An 18,952-nucleotide genomic window follows, 5' to 3' on the forward strand; every position below is an offset into this window, starting at 1 on the left:
TGGATTAATTTTCTATTTTAGTATTTTTTTCTAGGCTTAGAGTTTCTTTAGGCTGAATGGAAAAGACTGAAAGTCATGGTCACTGTCTAGTACTCTAGACGTCTAAGAATTCATACCAGCCACCCATCCTGATTTCTCTGACTGAATCTTTTGGGTTGAGTCTCTGCTCCTGGTCAACTGTTGTCTTCACCACAGAACACTTCACTGTCACAGCTGGGCCTTCTGGCAAGCTCTCACCATCATTATCTGTGGGCTGTGAGAGCTGCAAAAACCTGTCCTCCTTGGAATGTGAAATATCTTCTTTTCTCTGCAGAAAACCTCTCTTGATTGATTATTCCAATTGTCATGAGGCTCAAATCATTTATAAGAAGGATCACTGAGAAGCATAGTAAGTTTTTAAAAAGTGCTTAATAGCCTCTGCCAGCAATTCCCTACCGAGGCAGTGAGTGTAGCCAGCGAATCTAAGATGAGACTTCACATTCTAGGGGAATGTTACGGAGAATCCTTTATCCCTTTGACACTTAGCCATCCCCTCACAAAAAGACCTCTAGAGCCAGATGACTGTGAATTTAAACACGTATGGAAAACATTGCAAACACAAATGGGTGAAGGGTTGTTTTGAAGGATAGGGTTTAAGAGAAACTCTTTGAACTAATAGTACTTGACCTAAATACATGTTACATGCAGACATATATATGCATTTGTAACTCATGTATGTATCTCATATATATTACACACACACACACACCCTTCACTTTACCCTACACAATGGTTTAGCAGTTTGATGTCTATTATCTTATTCAAATCAGCAAATAGACTTATTGATAATTGCCGCATCCTCGGCACCAAGCCGCAGCGAGGTGGCGCTGTCCACGTTGTAAAACGACGGAAAGGAGGTCTGTGCTCCCCGGAGCGAAGCCCCCAGCACCCCCAGTGTGCGCAGCGACAGAGATGTTGCCCAGCATGCTGTTTTTTGTCGCATTAACCTAAGGGTATGGCTTTCTGTTACAGTGTACGTGTATGTTAAGCTGAATGTCTGTTTGTCCTGATAAGTAAGCAATAAGTCTTGTCAGAATGAACACAATGATAGTTGATCCAGAAACAGCACTAGAAGTATGACTGTGCCAGACTCAGTGGCTCCAAGTAAGCCTGCACAAAAGCAAGTCCCCACCATAAACGCCAGTGGGCTAAGACAATGCAGGCACAACAAACAAGATGTTTAAACAAGATGTTCCAGCACGATATACACCATCACCACCCACAGTAAAACTTTCCTTAAAAAACATCTTACTTCACTTACTTTTTAGTCAATCAACGCACAATGGAATAATTACATATGATTAATAATAAACACAAAATAAAAACATATATATAATCAACATGAAATTAACATTTATATACCATAGAAGAACTTTTAAACAAGTTATACCTTTACTATTACTTAAGTTTAAATATAAGAAGTTGCAGTATGTTAACATTCCTCAGATAAGAGGAAGCAAGCAGGTTTCACTGATAACCACTAACCTTTGTTCCCCTTAAGGACAGAACATTGAGAAGTAGTAATGGATAACTACCCACGTTTGCAAACTTAAAATATAACTTGTAAAGGTCAACAAGTTGTAAAAATACTTTGTGTAACCTGTAATGCTTTGTGTAAACTGTATAAAAACTGTACTTAAAACTCAGTAAAGCGCAGCTGCATACTTCACCCGTAGTGTGCCAGACTGTCATTCCTGCGTCGACCTTTCAACCAACCTGACTCCGTTTCCCTGCTTTCCCTCGGACTGAAGCCCACCGACAGGGTGGTCCGCGGCAGATAATGACTTAAATCCATCTTTGCTTTAGTCTTAGTTTATACATGAAAATCATTTCATCAATTGATGACATTGTGCTTATGTGATAATAAATTTTGAAAAAGTTAATTTAGTCTCCACAAGTAACCTGATTCCTATAGATGTCCCAGTGGCATGGTAACAAGTGATTAGAGGGACAGGTGCAATGAGGGGACTTGTGCTGCCAGCATGACAGCCACGTGGTGAGGGGGGCACAAATCTCCCTTCTTCTGCCCTCTGTGAAATGAAGGTACGAATCAGGAATGAGGTACACGCAGGGAGGATGAGCTATCAGATCCAGCCACATTTTAAGTATGTGGAATAGAATCCCTCTGGGAATTTACTTATTTTTAGTGTTTTCTTTTAAAGGAAAAAAAACCCCAAAAACTCACCATAGCAAGCAAATAGGATTTGATGTAACAAAAACAAATTGCAAGAATTGGTTTGAAAAAAGGCCTCCCACCATGTGGCAGAGGTTTGGGATATCTGGCCTTGAGATAGGAGTTTAACACCAACCTGGACAAGATAAAGAGACCCCTATCTCTACAAGAACAATAAAAAAATTAGTTGGATGTGGTGGTAGTCCCAGCTGCTCAGGAGGCTGAGGCAACAGGATCCTTTGAGCTTGGCAATTTGAGGCTATAGTGAGCTATGATCTGGCCACTGCACTGTAGCCTGGGTGACAGTGAGATCTTGTCTCTGAAATAAATTTTAAAAAATGAATAAATAAATCACCTTGAGGACCTTCCCAGGCCAATTTCCTTGACTACAGTTTACATGCTACCATGTCAACAGGGCACAGCAGACCTGTTGTCACCCAAGCACCAGAACCCCCTGGGCAGGATGACCCAGGCATTGTATTTCAGCTGGGCTGCATCTGTATGCACTTCCCTGAGAATCCAAGAGGAATTTTAGTTCTGGACTTTCTTTTTTTTTTTTTTTTTTATTAAATCATAGCTGTGTACATTAGTATGATCATGGGGCATACACTTGGTTCATAGACCGTTTGACACATTTTCATCACACTAGTTAACATAGCTTTCCTGGCATTTTCTTAGTTATTTTGCTAAGACCTTTACATTCCACATTTACTAAGATTTGCATATACCCCCGTAAGATGCACTGCAGGTGTAATCCCATTAATCCCCCTCCCTCCACCTACTTCCCCCCTCCCTCCCCTCCCTTATCCCCTTCTCCCTATTCTTAGGTTGTAACTGGGTTATAGCTTTCATGTGGAGGTCCTACATTAGTTTCATAATAAGGGTGAGTACACTGGGTACTTTTTCTTCCATTCTTGAGACACTTTACTTAGAAGAATATGTTCCAGCTCCATCCATGTAAACATGAAAGAGGTAAAGTCTCCATCTTTCTTTAAGTTCTGGACTTTCTGACAGAGGGACTCTAGAATTTAATTTTTCTCACCTGCAATAGGGTAAAACCCCCTTCTTTTGTGGCTAACAAGTAGCTAAAGTTGGGAAAAACACAGTCTTTGGTGTGAGAGCACGTGCTGAAAAGACTGCCTTAGACACAGCCGTGTAGGGGATGGTAGGAGCAGAGGGAGAATGTTGCCCTTGCAGGACAAGAAGATGGGTTTCCATAGCAGCTGGTGTAACCTTTGTCCTTCACTCCTCTTTGCCAGCATTTGATAGAGGGCCTAAGAGAGGGCAGGAAGGAGGTTTTAATTAGCTTGTACATAAAGTGTCCAATTGCAGGCCTTTCCTGTAGAGCCTCACAGTATCTGTTTGCCTTGTCACTGGCTTCAAGGGACAGTTCTGGGAGAGAAGACCCATGCTCACAAACTCGGAAGCAGTGTATACAAGTAAGTTAAGCACGTGAAGGCCGGGCCCAGTGGCTCGCGTTTGTAATCTTAGCTTTCTAGGAGGCCGACGTGGGAGGATCCCTTGTGCTCAGGAGTTCCAGACCAGCCTGAGCGAGAGCGAGACCTGTATGCACTAAAAACAGAAAAACTAGCCAGGCATTGTGGTGGGGGCCTGTAGTCCCAGCCCATTGCAGTGTAGGAAGGAACTGCAGTAACACAGTGAACTGAGAATTCCCCAGAGACTTTCCTGACCACCAGGTGTCTGGAGGCAGAGGGAGAAACTGCAACCGGAAATCACCACTCAGAGTTTTTGTGAAAAAGTCTGCTGAGACCCAGACAGATGGGCCCCCATCAGCCTGAGGTGAGGCAGATAGGTGTTGCCCTGATTCAAATTCTCAGGAGGTTTTTATTTACGATTTTAGGGCATGTCTTTACAGAATGAAGTAAAAAGTTAATTTTTACTTTTGATTATGAAAAAGGTCATTAGGATGGAGGCAATAAATCACAGAACTAGGCAGAACTAAATAGATAACGCAGTTGCTCAGGGGATGGAAGAGGACCGATTAGGGTTACAGACCTCAGGCTGGATTGTCTTGGCTCAAGGGTAATTTTTAATCCTCTTCTAACTCTGCTGGTGTCCTGTCTCCACTGAGGTGCTGAATTTTACCCAGATATCCCCAAACTAGATTTAGGTCTATGCAGGTGAACATTCCAATCTCCCTTGCCAGTGCTACTGTAGGAGAGTGCTAAGCAGCAAGACAGGGGGTGCTGAGACCCGGGGCCATTGTCATTTGAGTCCTCCGAAATGTCCACCTGCGTTATATTACTACTTGGGAGACTGAGACAAGAGGATGGTTCAAGCCCAAGAGTTTGAGGTTGCTGTAACCTATGACGCCACAGTACTCTATCCAGGGCAACAGTGAGAGTCTCAAAAAAAAAAGTTAAGCTGTGGAGTCTGGAATCAGACTCTTACCAGCTGCGTGAACTTGGCCAAACTTCTTTATCCATTTGAATAAGGATAGTGATATGTTCATAGGGTGATGGTGATAATTAAATTATTTTTTTTATGAAAATAGGGTATTATAGGCATATAATAAACCAAGTACTTAACACATCATTCCATACATTTCTTGCTTCTCACTACACACTTATTGATACCCTTATGGGCACATAGTCAGATCAACACTAACTCCTATGCCAGAGGGTTCACAGATCCTCAGTGTCAGTTTTTTTCTTGAAGTATCTGTGAGATCTTCATTGGAAGTATGCTCCCAATTTACTCACTTGTCCAACTATAAGTAAGCCTGATTATGTAGAAGAAAGAGGTGATGGTCCCTGAGGACAGGTCAGCAGACAGAAGCAACCAGAAGCAGCATCTCGTTGGCTGAATGCTGAGCTTGAGAGGGTCTTCACCCAATGAGTCTGTTCTCTGTTAGTGAGATGCATACTTTCCACACCAAGGTGTTGCTCACCCGTAACATTTATTCCACCATCATCCAGTCATACAGTGCTGATGACAGTCCTTCATTAGTCCTGTGAGAGGACTTTTCTGTGGCTCTAACTGCTCAGCAGAGAACAGGAACCCGGCTACTGATTGGGGAGGGCAGGCACATAATCACTCAGCCTGTATTAGTGTGGAGCAGGGAAAGTGACAAGTCTGCAGTTCATGTTCTTAGAAAGATGATGAGCTGTCTCAAACTGGCAATTTGGCTAAAAAAGAGTATGTAAGACTTCAAGCAAATTTGTCATTTTATGTTCCCCTCCTCTTTCCTAAGTGTTAATGCAAGTTTGCAGTTGAATTTCAGATATTCTGAAATCACATTTCCTGGCATTTATTGATGCTTCACTGGAAGTGAGATGCTAAATTGCTAAGTACAGTGTATTTTTCTTTTGCGCCCAAATCAAGCCTGGAACTATATATATATATATATATATATATATGCATATATATCTTTTTTTTTCTTTCTATTATTCTTTTTGCTTTGGCTTTACAGTTGCCTGACCCAGAAACCACCTCATTTCCTTTGGTTCTTGAAGTTGTTGGTGAGCCATTGTTACTATACAAGTTGTGCCCAGATTTTTAAAATAGCAGGCAAATATACTTTTTCTGGAGTCGAGTGAATGATGTCTGATTTTAGGATTTGTCCTGGCATTCTTTAGGAACAGAAAAGACTTGGAAGAATATACTCAAAACAGAGGGGCTGGAGAAGGAATTAGAATATATGATGCTTTTTTCTTTTCTTTTCAGGACAAGGTCTCCCTCTGCCACCAGGGCTGGAGTGCAATGGTGGGATTATAGCTCACAGCAGGCTTGAATTCCTGGGTTTAAGTATCTTCCTGCCTCCCCAGTAGCTAGAATTACAAGTCAGTGCTACCATACCTGGATAATTTTTTTATTTTTTATTTTTTATTTTTTCACAGTTTTTGGCCAGGGCCGGGTTTAAACCCACCACCTCTGGCATATGGGGCCGGTGCTTTACTCCTTTGAGCCACAGACGCTGCCACTTTTTTTAAGAGACAGAGTCTCTCTCTTTTTTTTTTAAGAGACAGAGTCTTACTCTATTGCCCTCAGTAGAGTGCCATGGTGTCACAGCTCACAGCAACCTCCAAATCCTGGGCTTAGGTGATTCTCTTGCCTCAGCCTCCTAAGTAGCTGGGACTACAGGTGCCTGCCACAATGCTGGGCTATTTTTTTGTTACAGTTTGGCTGGGGCTGGGTTTGAACCCGCCACCGTCAGTATGTGGGGCCAGTGCCCTACCCACTGAGACACAGCTGCCGCCTCCTGATAATTTTTTAATCTTGTGTAGAGATAAAGTCTTATTATGTTGCTGGTTTTGAACTCTGGCCTCAAGTGATCCCCCTGTCTTGGCCTTCCAAAGTGCTGGGATTACAGGTGTGAGCCACCAGGCCCCATGATACGATAACTTTTAAAATGCAATCTTAAAATTTCATTGGATGCAAAGGGTAAAGTTGCAGACTGTGGACAAATCAGAGCTGTCCAGAGGAAGAATCTTCCCATGGAATTCTGACCCAGCTGAAGATGATGTAGCGTGTCAGCTCAGAGGAGAGAAAATGAAAGGAGAGTAGTCACTTAGTTGCAGTCAGGATGCACAATGCCAAAGTTATGGACTTGGACCAAGGTGTCTCCTTGCAATAATACAGGCTGCTGGAAGGAGTCTAAACAGGCCATAGAAGCCTTGTCAGCTTGATGGATGTGGACATCATTTATTTTTCCCCATATACAGAATGGAATCCTATGCAAGCATTTCCTAACTAGGAAAAGGATTATCTTTGTGTCGACTAGCTGTGCTGAGCCGGGCCTTGTGCCACCTGCCACCGGCTGTGCCTACAATATGCCAGTTTACACTGATGCACTGTTGGGTGCTTCAAACATTCCGGTAATGGCAGTAGCAATGGCATGTTGTTTCCAGCCTTCTTCAAATCTTTTTGCATTTTGAGCACTCTCTTTTGTATCAGAGCTTTGGACATTTATTAGAACAAGTGGCAATTGTTCCCTAGCTGAAGGACAAACCTGCCTGCATGTGACTCCGTCAGCTGCCCCAACCACCTCTGTGGAGCTGTGGCAGACACAGAGGATGAGGAACCGTTCCCTGAAAAGCCCACAGCAGTTCCTCGTTGCTGTCAATAAAGGGAATTACAGTCGTAGAGCGCTGTCCCCTGAGGAGCTCGAAGCATTTTATAGTTGCTGTCCCATTGATCCTCATAACATGAGTGTGACAGAGAGAAGGAGTGTGCATTGTCATCATTTTTATAGATGGGGGACTTCACCAGGGAGGCAGGGATGACTTCGGTTCATGGGGAGCAGACTAGGCCTTTATGACTTGTGTGCTGTGCTGACCACCGGACAAAAGTGCACAACCCCCACATCAGCCTTTCGCAATAACAGGGGTGTCCCAAAGACTGGCTGCTCCAAAATGGAAAGTCATTAAAAGAAAATTTAGTTCTTTTTCTTTTATGTATTTTCACCAAAAAAGCTACAGGGTAGGTAGCTTATTTTAAAAATCATAGCCAAGTGAGGATAAAAGAACAAAGGCCAAATGCTGTGTAATGAGCACGGGATGGGGTGAGATAACTGTGTTGGAAAATGTGGGCTAAGGATCCTGCAGTTGAGCCCAACAACATTGGGCTTTGAGATTCCTAACAGACATGACAACTTATCTAAGAAAATGAAATACGCTATGAGACAAGAGGAGTGTAGGTGTATGAGCTCAGATGGACGCGTTAGCCCAAGAATAAAGGTTAATTTTGTATCTTCTGAAGCAGCAATCTAAGGCCAAATCCCAGGGTGGCTGCCCCCTCCCCTGGCCCCCTAGTCCTTACATTGCTGTACCTGAAAGTAGAAGGTGTCCTCCTGCTTCATAATAACTTCCATGGAGCCCTGCGTGGCCTCTTTCTCTTATGGTTATAGCCACCATTGTGGTCACGGTCAGTGTCGTGGTCATGGTCATGGGCAGCTGGGCCCAGATGGAACATTGCCCACCAGAGTACTTAGCCTGGTCGGCAAGCTAGCAGTTCCCTCTTCAGTGTGCACATGAGCACACAGTGCTGTTGTCAGGAGTGACAACTGTGCTCTTCTAAGTTATGCCAATGGGTGCATATATCCTATGCCCAATGTGACCCAAGCCAAGCCCTTGTCTGCCAACCAGACGGCTTTGAAGGAGGAGAAGGCCCTCTGGGGCAACCTCTCCATGGATGAAACATTAGAGTTGTATAATTTTCAGTTCGCTGAGAGCTTTGTGGAGATGAACAGCGGGGCATGAGGCAGGGAGATGGTTGTGGGCACTGCCATGTTCTTCATTGGCCTCTCAGCTCTCATTCTGATCTGGGAGGAGCTATGTGTATGGCCTCCTTCTGCACACCTTTGAGAAGAGTGGGTGGCCATGTAGAACAAGGGATGCTCCATGTGAAGGTCAGCTCCATCCAGGACTTCTCCGCCAAATGGGACTGCAGCGAGAAAGAGTGGAGGAAGGGAAAGCCTGCCATTCCAACCCTAAACTGGGCCTTCTTTTGTCACTTCCAGGCAACTCAGCCTATTTACTAAAAACTCATATGTCAAACAGTGCCAATGCTAATAAATCACACATTTATATGGAAGAAGAAAAGAAGGTAAAATGTGGTTAAAACTGGCATGCAGGACCAGGGGCAGTGGCTCATGCCTGTAATCCCAACACTCTGGAAGGCCAATGTAGGAGGATCATTAGAGCTCAGGAGTTAGAGATCAGCCTGAGCAAGAGGGAGCTCTGTCTCTACTAAAAATAGAAAAATTAGCTGAGCATGGTGGCAGATGCCTGTGGTCCCAGCTATTCAGAGGCTGAGGCAAGAGGATACCTTGAATCCAGGAGTTTGAGGTTGCTATGAGCTAGGCTGGCCTGGGGCAACACAGTGAGACTCTGTCTCAAAAAAAAAAAAAAAAAAAATTAAGGGTACCCTTAAAAGGTACAATGGGAATAGAAAGCTTTAATGACCACTTAGCATCTGGCAGATGGAAGGCTTTGGGGGGGACATTTTTGCCAGATTTCAGCCTTCATTTTTCTGCAATACTGGAAGGTGAAGGTGAAGTAGATTCTTCTATCATTAGCTGTGCTGCTTGGATGTCTAGAATCCTCAACTGACACTTGGTGCGGTTATCTCAATCAATGTATACCCCAGGGGCAAGTAAATACCAAATTCCAGAGGGGGGCCTCTCCTCACTGCTCCTAAAAATAATCAGGTCTCCAAGCTTCTGCAATTTGGGGGCTCTTTAAACAGTGCTCGACAAAGGAGGCATCTGAGCAGTTCTGTCTCCCTTGCTTATGCTCTTCACTCCCAATTGTTTGAGATAACCTTCTGAGGGTTACATTTTTTGGCAGCTTAGCTTTTTCAGTTCTAGAAAATGAATAAGGATGTCCCTAACTGTCCTAACTTAAGCATTGTCCAAAGCAAAATGGTGACATTCCAAAAGTGGTCAGAAATCTTGAGCATTCACTCAAACACCACCTTTATGCGTAGCTCAGTCCATTTTGTCTTGCTATACCACAGACAGGGTAATTTATATTGAGAAAAAAATTATTTCTCACAACTCTGGAGGCTGGGAAGTCTAACAGCAAGGCACTGGCATCTGGCGAGAGTCTTCTTATTGCATGATCCCCGGATGAAACTGAAGGGCGGGAGAGTGTGTGTGCACGCACGGGAGAAGAGAGGGCCACAATCATCCTTTCATCACCAACCCACTCCCCAGATAACTAACTTATTCCTGCAACAGTGGCATTCATCTATTCATGAGCTAATCAACTCTGAAAGATCCCATCTCAACAGTTGTTGCATTGAGAAATGCATTGCACATGATCTTTGGGGACACATTCAGACCATAGCAATGAGCAATGCCCACTTCAGCTAAGTCTTGCCTAGATATGTTTTCATTTATGGGGGGGAGGGTGTCTAAGAGATTTTGACAGCTAGAAATGAGGCAGAAAAGGAAAAGATTAGCAAATATTGCCTTAGATAATAGTGCCTCTAAGCCACTTACTGCCTTCTAAACCAGGGGTAATATACAACTTGATTTCAATAGTTATTGATATTTTTTTCTGGCTCTTAATTATGAAATGAAATGAAAACTAGGCTTTAAAAGCTTTGCAGTTAATTGCTGCTAAGTTTTTTTTTTAACACCTTCATGCTGACACATAATTTAAAAAAATCAGGGAGATGAGGAATACAAACATGAATCTACAATACTCCTGGCTACTTACAGAACACTGTAATAGACTCTGACCAACACAGAGCACCAGGGAAGGAGCTGAGACTAGAGCTGAACTGCTGGACAGCTGGAGGAGCTGGAGGGACATGGCAAAACTGGGTGTCACACAGTGGAGCACTGAGAGGGGCAGAGGAAAGGGCTATGTCTGTCCTAATAAAGGTGCTTCTCATTAGTTAAAATCACTGCTGGTTTAGTACTTCCTCTAAAGACTGATCCTATCAAACTGTGGGGAAAGGCAGTGGTTTTAGAGATTGCAAGTGATGTTTATGCCTTACGTCAACAGATATACTGGGCCAGTAAAAGAGTACAGTTATCTTGAGAATGGAAAAAAAAATCTAGTGTACTCAATTCTAATATGAAACCAATATATAAACAACTACATGTGCACAGGAATGATACAACACAAAAATAGTCTAGTGGGGGGGGGCGGTGGGAGAAGAGAGAGGCGAGTGGGGAGGAGGGAAGGCACAATGTGAGGGTGTTCAGAGCGCCCCCTGGGTGAAGCGCTCAACTACAGCTTGAACTTTAGCTTAGAACTGAAAACGATATAATCTAAAAATATCTACCCTCATATTAATTTGAAATTTTAAAAAAGAGGCTTAGCTTCAAGTGTGGCCTTTGACAATATTATAAAATATGTAAATTGATCTTGGGTCTCCCTGCTTCGGTACCCTTTCCCCCAACTAGTCCCTTTTACCACTTACCAAGCTTTCAATTCTCTCCACTCAACAGGACATACTTTTCATGTGAATTTAAGCCTGTGTATTCCCTCCCAAAGGGCAAAAATTGGTTCTTGGGAGACAAAAATGTCTTATTCTGTTTTTTATAAATCACACATATACATACAAAGCACAAACAGATACACACTAGCTGTATGGCTGTGGTATTAAAATTTCACAGGTGGGGGTGCAATTGGGAAAAAAAATCTAAAAGGCACTGGGAGACAGGCAAATGTGGTTGGGAAACAGTTCCATAAATTGAAGGGTTTTGGTCCCAGTCAAATTAAGTGACCATTTCTCGTAGGATTAAGTCTTTGGCGTTCCTTGCCAATTTCTTTTGGGAGTAGGGTTAAAGGAAAATACTAGGTCCTAGTGGGTTGTCTTGGTTACCTATGAGTTGAAAGTGGGATTAAAGTTAGAATTTAGGCCAGGTATGGTGACTCATGCCTGTGATCCCAGTGCTTTTGGAGCCTGATGAAGGAGGATCACTTGAGCCCAGGAGTCTGAGACTAGACTGGACAGCACAGGGAGACCCCATCTCTAAAAAAATTAGCCAGGTGTGGGGGCGTGCACCTATAGTCTTAGCCGCTCAGGAGGCTGAGGCAGGAAAATCACCTGGGCCCAGGAGTTCAAGCCTGTGGTGAACTATGATCACAAAACTGCACTTTAGCTTGAACGACAGCTTAGCTTTTTCAGTTCTAGAAAATGAATAAGGATGTCCCTAACTGTCCTAAACTTAAACTCTATAAAGTGTTTTATATCTCTAAACAAAGCAAAACAAAACAAATTAGAATTCATAGTACAGTGAGTCATTCCAGCCTAGGGAATGAAAGTTTTCAGAATCATCTTAGAGGCATTAGGAGGAAAAAGAAGGAAGAGGAAGAGAGGAAGGGAGCTGCTTTCTGGCCTTGTTTCCCGGTGAGAAATCTCTGTCTCTTAGCTTTCTTTGCCTGAACACATGTGACTGATAATGGCCTGGGGTAAACTAGTACGCTGCCTGGGAATAGAATTGCAGGAGGTAAACACTTGCAGTGTGCGGTCTCCTTGGCAGACGTGAGACTTCCAAGTCCAGTTTTGATCTTTCAAAGAGCAAAACAAAGCATCCCTTCCCTGGCTTTGGCATTTTCTGTTTAGTTGGGTCCTTTATTTGTTCTCAGTCTTTGTTTTTGGCTGAACAAGTTTTTGGGGCCTGATCTTCTATCTAACATCAGCCAGGGACATGTTGGGTGTCAGTGGGCTTTGCAGATAAATAACTAGCTCTTGATCACCACCAGGGCATCCAAGCAGCACAGCGTTCTTCCAAGGATTAAAATAGCACCAAATTTTAAGTAACGAAGGTGAAAGTACATAGGAAATTACCAACCCAACACTCTAATTCCCCACCTAAGTCACGAAAACAATCAATATCATAGCCAGTCTTGGGAAGCTAAGGTGATAAATGTGTTGTAGTCCCATAATGGAGGGGATGGGGCTGGCAAATGGAGGCCTTTCTCAAGGGGAACATTGGGGGGCTGCCATGGTAACCTCGGCAGTGCACTCCTTGTGCTGCTTGTCAGTAGGTCTGGAATATATTGGGCTAATTGGTTGGAATGTATGAAGGGAAGGGTTCACAAAGGGGTTGTTTGAGGTTTTTCTATAGTGGGTCACATGATCAGAAATCCATATGTGTTCAGGCCACATGAATTTTTCATTGATAACAATAGTGAGTTGAGGGAGTCCCTGCTGGGCACATGAGTATCAGGCTTAATTCAAACATGAATCAACTGCGTTCGAGGCCATATTTCTATCTCCATTTTGGTCATTAATCTTTTCTACTGTCTCAAGTTTATGGTATGTTTTTAGCAGTCTTGGACATGAAGGGTTCAAGTTTGCATGATTAATTACCTTGAACTCGGTTTATACTAAACTAATTAACCCATGCTGGCTGTTATGACACCTGTCAGTGGTCAGTTATACAAGGATAATGGTGGACAGATGGTCAGACCCCCTGGCCTATGCATTCATGTAGATCAAACAATTTCGAGAAAACTTTTTATTTTGTTTTTTTCCCTCAGAATTTTAAGTAGGCTGCCCCTGAGAGACAGGTGGGCTGCAATTTGTCATTCTCAGACCCTGAACTGAATGCTCGAGGTTGAGGGTGACATCTGATTGAGATCCATTTGGGTGTGTTGTCCAGAAGAGGAAACCGTGAAATAGTGCTGACATCACTGCATTTGAATGGTATGTGAATGACCTTGGACAAGTCACTTGGCATCTCTTTGACCCTAGTTTTCCCCTCTATTAAATAGAGATGATTTTTAAAAATGAGTTTTTGTGTTTGTAGGTGAAAGATCTTGGCATATTATGGGCAGTCAACAGAGGCTTAGTTGATTTTTAAGGAGGCAGGTGCCTGGTTTCGGGCAAGGGAGGCAGCTGCATTGATTCTCAGGAAGTGTGTGAGGCCGAAGGACTCACAAAAGGGAAGAGCCATGTCTGTTTTCTTGAACTGCTTTAAGGAGTCTCCCTGATGACTGCAGGGTCCTGTCCTGTTCCTTGACTTTCTAGCGCTCATGCAGAGACAGCCCTGAATGAATGTGTATCATTTCTACCCCTGTCACCTTAGCCAGAACTCAGACTCATGGCCTTGCCCTCATTTGAGAGGGCTTGGAAAGGCAGTCCTTGGCTGGGGAGTCACTTACCGGCAACATCTACATACTGCAGAGGGGCTGGAGCACTTGTTCCTGGTGATCAATACGCTGTCATTGACACAGTGGTAAAAGCAGAAGGTCCTGGCACGGAGGAGAGTCATGGGATAAAGGGAATTAAGGGGTAAGGAGAAAACATAGGCTAATGTACCAAAAAACATTGTCTTGCTACAGAAAGAAAACAGAACTGTCTTTAGCACCTGACCTCTTAGTCGCTCTTGTAAATGAGTGCTTTTAAAGTCAACTTGCTGAGAGTAGTTAAAAGACCACTTGACAACCATTTGATTTCTCACTCATTGTAAGCAGCATTTCAGTGCAATTAGGGACAAATCTTCTGGATATAGTGGGACATAGCTGTCGGAAAAAGAATTTTGGCTCTGATAGGATTTGTAAGGTAGGTATTTTTTATTTTTAACCATCACATTGGAAGATTGCTAGAGGGAGACATTTAAGAGCCTTGGCTCAAGGTTACGCAGCAGATTAATGACCTGTCAGGAAATAGGACCCAGGAGTCCAGCAATCCCAACCACAGCCCAGGGGACCCATTTATTACTGGATAAACCTACACTTTCCAGCTCCCACTTCTGCAGTCAAATGCAGTGTTTTTTTACTCTGGGGATGTAAGTAAATAAGTATCTCCTACGCTCCCCTACCACGGCCCAAATTTCTTTTAATATTGGGTGCATTAACCATAACACTACTTTTGCGGAAAACAACTTTCTATTTAACTGTGCTGTGTGATTGAAAATTATGAGATATTTTCTCCATTTAATTCCCTAGAAAAATGAGCAATCGCTAGACCCAGAATCTGCAGTAGAGGCAAATGCAAGGTCTGGATTGGCTATACACCTTCTGCTTCTCCTTTCCAGGAAGTCCAGTGTTCCTAATGTTCTGTATTCCTGGACATAATACTTTGCTGCACACCCTCCATGTTAAGAGTTGAGTTAAAATGGAATTTTCCTTCTTGAGGGTAGGCGAAAGCAGTTTCACAGAATCAATTTCAATTTAAGAGCACCTTGAGGAATACTGGGAGTTTGTGATTTTATTGTATTGAATTAATAGGCATTTCTGAAGCCAAGATTCTAGAGTTTAGACTGTCAATTTTTTTCCCTCTTGGCTTCATTTCGACAATCATAATGGAAAGAATGATCTTTAAGTAAAAAGTTCTGAATGATGTTCCTTGCCAATGAATGGCCCTCGTGGAAGGACATTCCCATTTAACCACTGGGGCCTGCTATCATTTCAAGCGGCCTTTGTGTGAAGCATTTCTAAGGAATCAGGTCCTTTGGAGCTACTACTTATATTTTCTACTCAGGTGCTAAAAGGATAATAATATTCAAATATGCAAAACTTATCCTTAGGCTCAGCTGTCCTAAGGGTCTGTACTTGATGATAGGAAGTAACACGATTCTTCCTTTGGTAAGGGCTGTCCCTGACAGGACACTGTTCTGAATGCAATCACTTTATAGAAGATTCTTGAGATGATTCAGTCTTGTTGGGCTTGATCTTATGATAAGAAGAGATTGTGTGATGTGCTTTGAAATCTTCAAGGTCATTTGTGTGTCTTGTAAAGTTAGGGATTCCAAACTGGGGAACAGATGACTGAGGTTCAACCCCTGACTTTCTAACTCTGAATTTGAGGGTGGTGGGTGGCTCTGGGAAAATTGTATATTTTTTAAAATGTGTCTTCAATGAACTGGTGTAGGCAGTTCCTGCCATTTGGGAATTGTGCTGGTCATCTTCTGTTTGCTCCCTAGATTGTCCCCACCCTTCTCTTTGGCCCATAATGTGACTGTGTTGAGGAACTCTCTCTCTGGCTTCTTGAATTTGATCAGTGGAGCTTTTAGCTGGAGATAAAAAGACAGAACAGCCATGTCCGCGACTCTGGTGACTGACTCCCGCTGTGGTGTCTTCTTCTGCTGGCCGTGATCTTGTAAGGAAGTCTCTGCTCTTCTCAAGGAGGCACTGTCTTCTTTATTTCCCCATTCTGATAACCACTCTCTTTCTTTTGCTCCTTGGGCCTTGGTAGGAGCACTGGTCTGTTAGTAGCCCAAAGGGGTACTTGCACCTCGCCCTGTGGTTTCTCTGACCCTGCCTACTGTTTTGTAAATATTAAGTCATTCTGGACTTCTCTTAAATTTAAGTGCCCATTTGTTTTCTCCTGGGATTTTAAATGGACTGGGAACCTGGAGAAAACTGGCATTTCCAAGTCAGCCTTAGTATTCTGAAAGAGATACTGCTTCTCTAAAGGTGCCTACTAGGGTCCAGACCATTGGTCTTGCAGGATTCCCTGTATTAATCAATCCAGACACCCAACAGGAAACACAGCAAGTGCTGAAATAGAATTATTCAAAATGGTTTATTCATAAAAAGACTATTTATAAAGGTGTGGGTCTAGAAGAACACAAGGTTGGTGCAGTAACCTGGAGCTTGTAGCAGGGGCATTTTGCCACCATAGAATCAGAGGGAAGAGGATAGGAAGCAGTTATTAAAACCAGAAAGAGAGAAGTCATATAGTCAAGGACTTCCAGGGGACCAGTGACTTTGGGTGAGATCACAGCCAGGCCAAGGTGAACCCACCTTGGGAGTAGCACTGGTCTATTAGTACCCAAAGGGGTACTTGCACCTTGCCCTGTCGTTTTCCTGACCCTGCCTACTCTTTTGTAAATATTAAGGTAGAAAGCAAGGGAATGACACCCTTTCCCAGTTTGTTCCCTCTCTAACATCTCTTTCTAGGGCTCCCTACTGGCTGAGCCCATTTGGAACCCAAGGGCAAGGGCATTTGTTACTCTAGTCTCCACACACAGGTCAGCCTCCTGGGGCAGGGAAGGGTGGAGAACAGATCTAGATGTGCAAACTGAAGAGATCTGACCCAGATTTATAAAAAGCTGCCTTAATTCTCTTTTGAAATTTGTTTTAGATCCATTGCTAAGTTGGTTGCAGAACCAGGCCAAATGTATCTTCAACACATTCTCTCGAAAGTTGGAGTCTGTTACTTGACCTGCTAAAGCCACCAAAGCTTTTCTTCTCCCAGACATGAGAAAATGACAGGGCAAAGAGGAAATCTGATTATCCTGCAGGTATTACAACAGGAGAGGACAGCATGAAGCCATCGCATGTCCTTATATTGGGTTCTGGTACTTCCATTACCTTAGGAAAACTGTTCTAAATGAACTGTGTCTTTGCTTCTTGGGAAAATATGCAGATCGTTTCTCATCCTTTTTCTTCCTCACTCTTATAAGCTCTGCATTTGGGTTTGCTGGAGGCTCCTTGTAACTCCATGGAGGGCTGGGTGCTAAGCAGCATTCACTGTGCAATGTCGTGGTTACTGGTAAACCTTGAACCATTCAGTGCAATGTCACTCGTAGGAGTCCAATCAACTAATCCCATCTTTCAGGGGAAAGGCACCCAGATGTGTGTGTCACTGGTGTTCAATTAATTTGGGGTGGGTGCTGGATAACACATTTCAAATGATTTAGTTTAAGGTTTGGATTTCTGTATGAAAGAGAAATGATAATAAGAGAAAGGGACGTCCTGGAAATGTGGCCCTGTATTTATGGACCTGCCCGTGAGATGATTAGCAGCCATTTAGAACCAGATCATTTAGGGAGTTCATTCACATTCTTGCCACCACCTCAAACCTCAAAGATAAGAGGTATTTCATCTTGGTCAATGTTCAAGGGAGGAACATTGCTTATTTTGTTGCTGAGCAAAATTAAAAGTTTTTCAGTTTCTGAGAGAGGATATAAGAAAGCTCACTTAGTTTCTAACTCAATTTCTCTTAATTTTTTACATTAGGTGTAAAACTTTCCTAAGAAACAAAATTCAGGTTCTTTTTTTTTTTTTAATTCCTATTTATTTTTGGCTCTTGGGGCAATGTCATCTTTTCAGTAAAAAAAAAAAGCAGCAAGTTCGACACAAAATAGAAATCTGAAGTATAGGATAGGACAAAAACAAATGTAAGGAGAAAAAAGGCAACAGCATTGGCTCATGGGCCCTTACACATAGCTGTGATGTTGCATTAGAGGTATTAAGAGTGCCTTAAAATGTGCCAGGTTATGAGGTAATTAATTAGGTCGACTGGCTTCAGAGTTAACCTGCCAGAAATAGATGTTATAGATGTTAGTGTTATATTTTAAAGCATCGTAAAGTCAGATTACTTTAAAATGATGTATCGCAAAGTCAGGGGGAAAAAGCAGTGGTGAGCATGGAAGCCAAGGCTGAAATCCCCACTGTTTTGTGCTAAATATGGGAGCAGTGTTTTCATTCTTGCCTGTGAAATGGAGCTAATGTCTTCCAGCCTGTCTGCTTTATATGATAATTGAAAAGATTAAGCAAAATAAGTTGTAATTTATAATTCTATATAAATAAAAGGTTATAAAAACTAAGAAAAAAAAAGACAACAGCAAAAGGAAGAAATGAGATGTCGCAAAAAACAGAGGGTGTCCTTCCCCTCTCTGGGGAATGAAATGGCCCATTTAGGTGGCAGGACATACCTTTCCCACATAAGTCAGGGATATTATGTTTTTGTGGGTAAGAAAAGGTGGGTATGGGGAGGGCATTTCTGGAAATTTAGGGACCAAGGCTGGTCTCTCTCCCCTCCTGATCCCCTTCTCTTATCAGGGGAAAGGAAGGAATCTGATGTATCAGTGAGGTGAAGTGTAGGAGGGGAGGATCCCATTTGGGGGGAAAAATGCTCCCAAGGAGAGAGCTTGGAGGGAGATTGAAAATGAAGATAATACTGTTAATACCTCCCTTGAAGCTGAGAGATAGAACCTGCAAATACCTGAAAGTTATCACTAAATATTCTGGATTTCCCTTTCCAAAACTCTTCTAGGATGGAAAAATCCCACCTCCTTTCTTGGAGTTACTTCTATTCCCACTTTCTACTCTCCTCCCATCCCCAAACTACCTGGTCATCATCTGCATTTTCAGCAAGTTGGTTCTAAAATAAATGGTGTTTGGATGAGACCCAGCTTCTTAGGGAATTATTTTACAAACAGAAGGAAATATTAACTGGACAGATGGGAGGAATGGGCACCAGAAGGAAATATAGAGTTACCTAGATTGCAGAAATCTAGGCTTCCCAAAGTGGAAGGAGAAGGAAGACATTCAACAAACAAGTATTTATTGAGCACCTATA

The sequence above is a fragment of the Nycticebus coucang genome, chromosome 15, assembly GCF_027406575.1.
Source record: "Nycticebus coucang isolate mNycCou1 chromosome 15, mNycCou1.pri, whole genome shotgun sequence".
In the NCBI taxonomy this organism is placed as follows: Eukaryota; Metazoa; Chordata; class Mammalia; order Primates; family Lorisidae; genus Nycticebus; species Nycticebus coucang.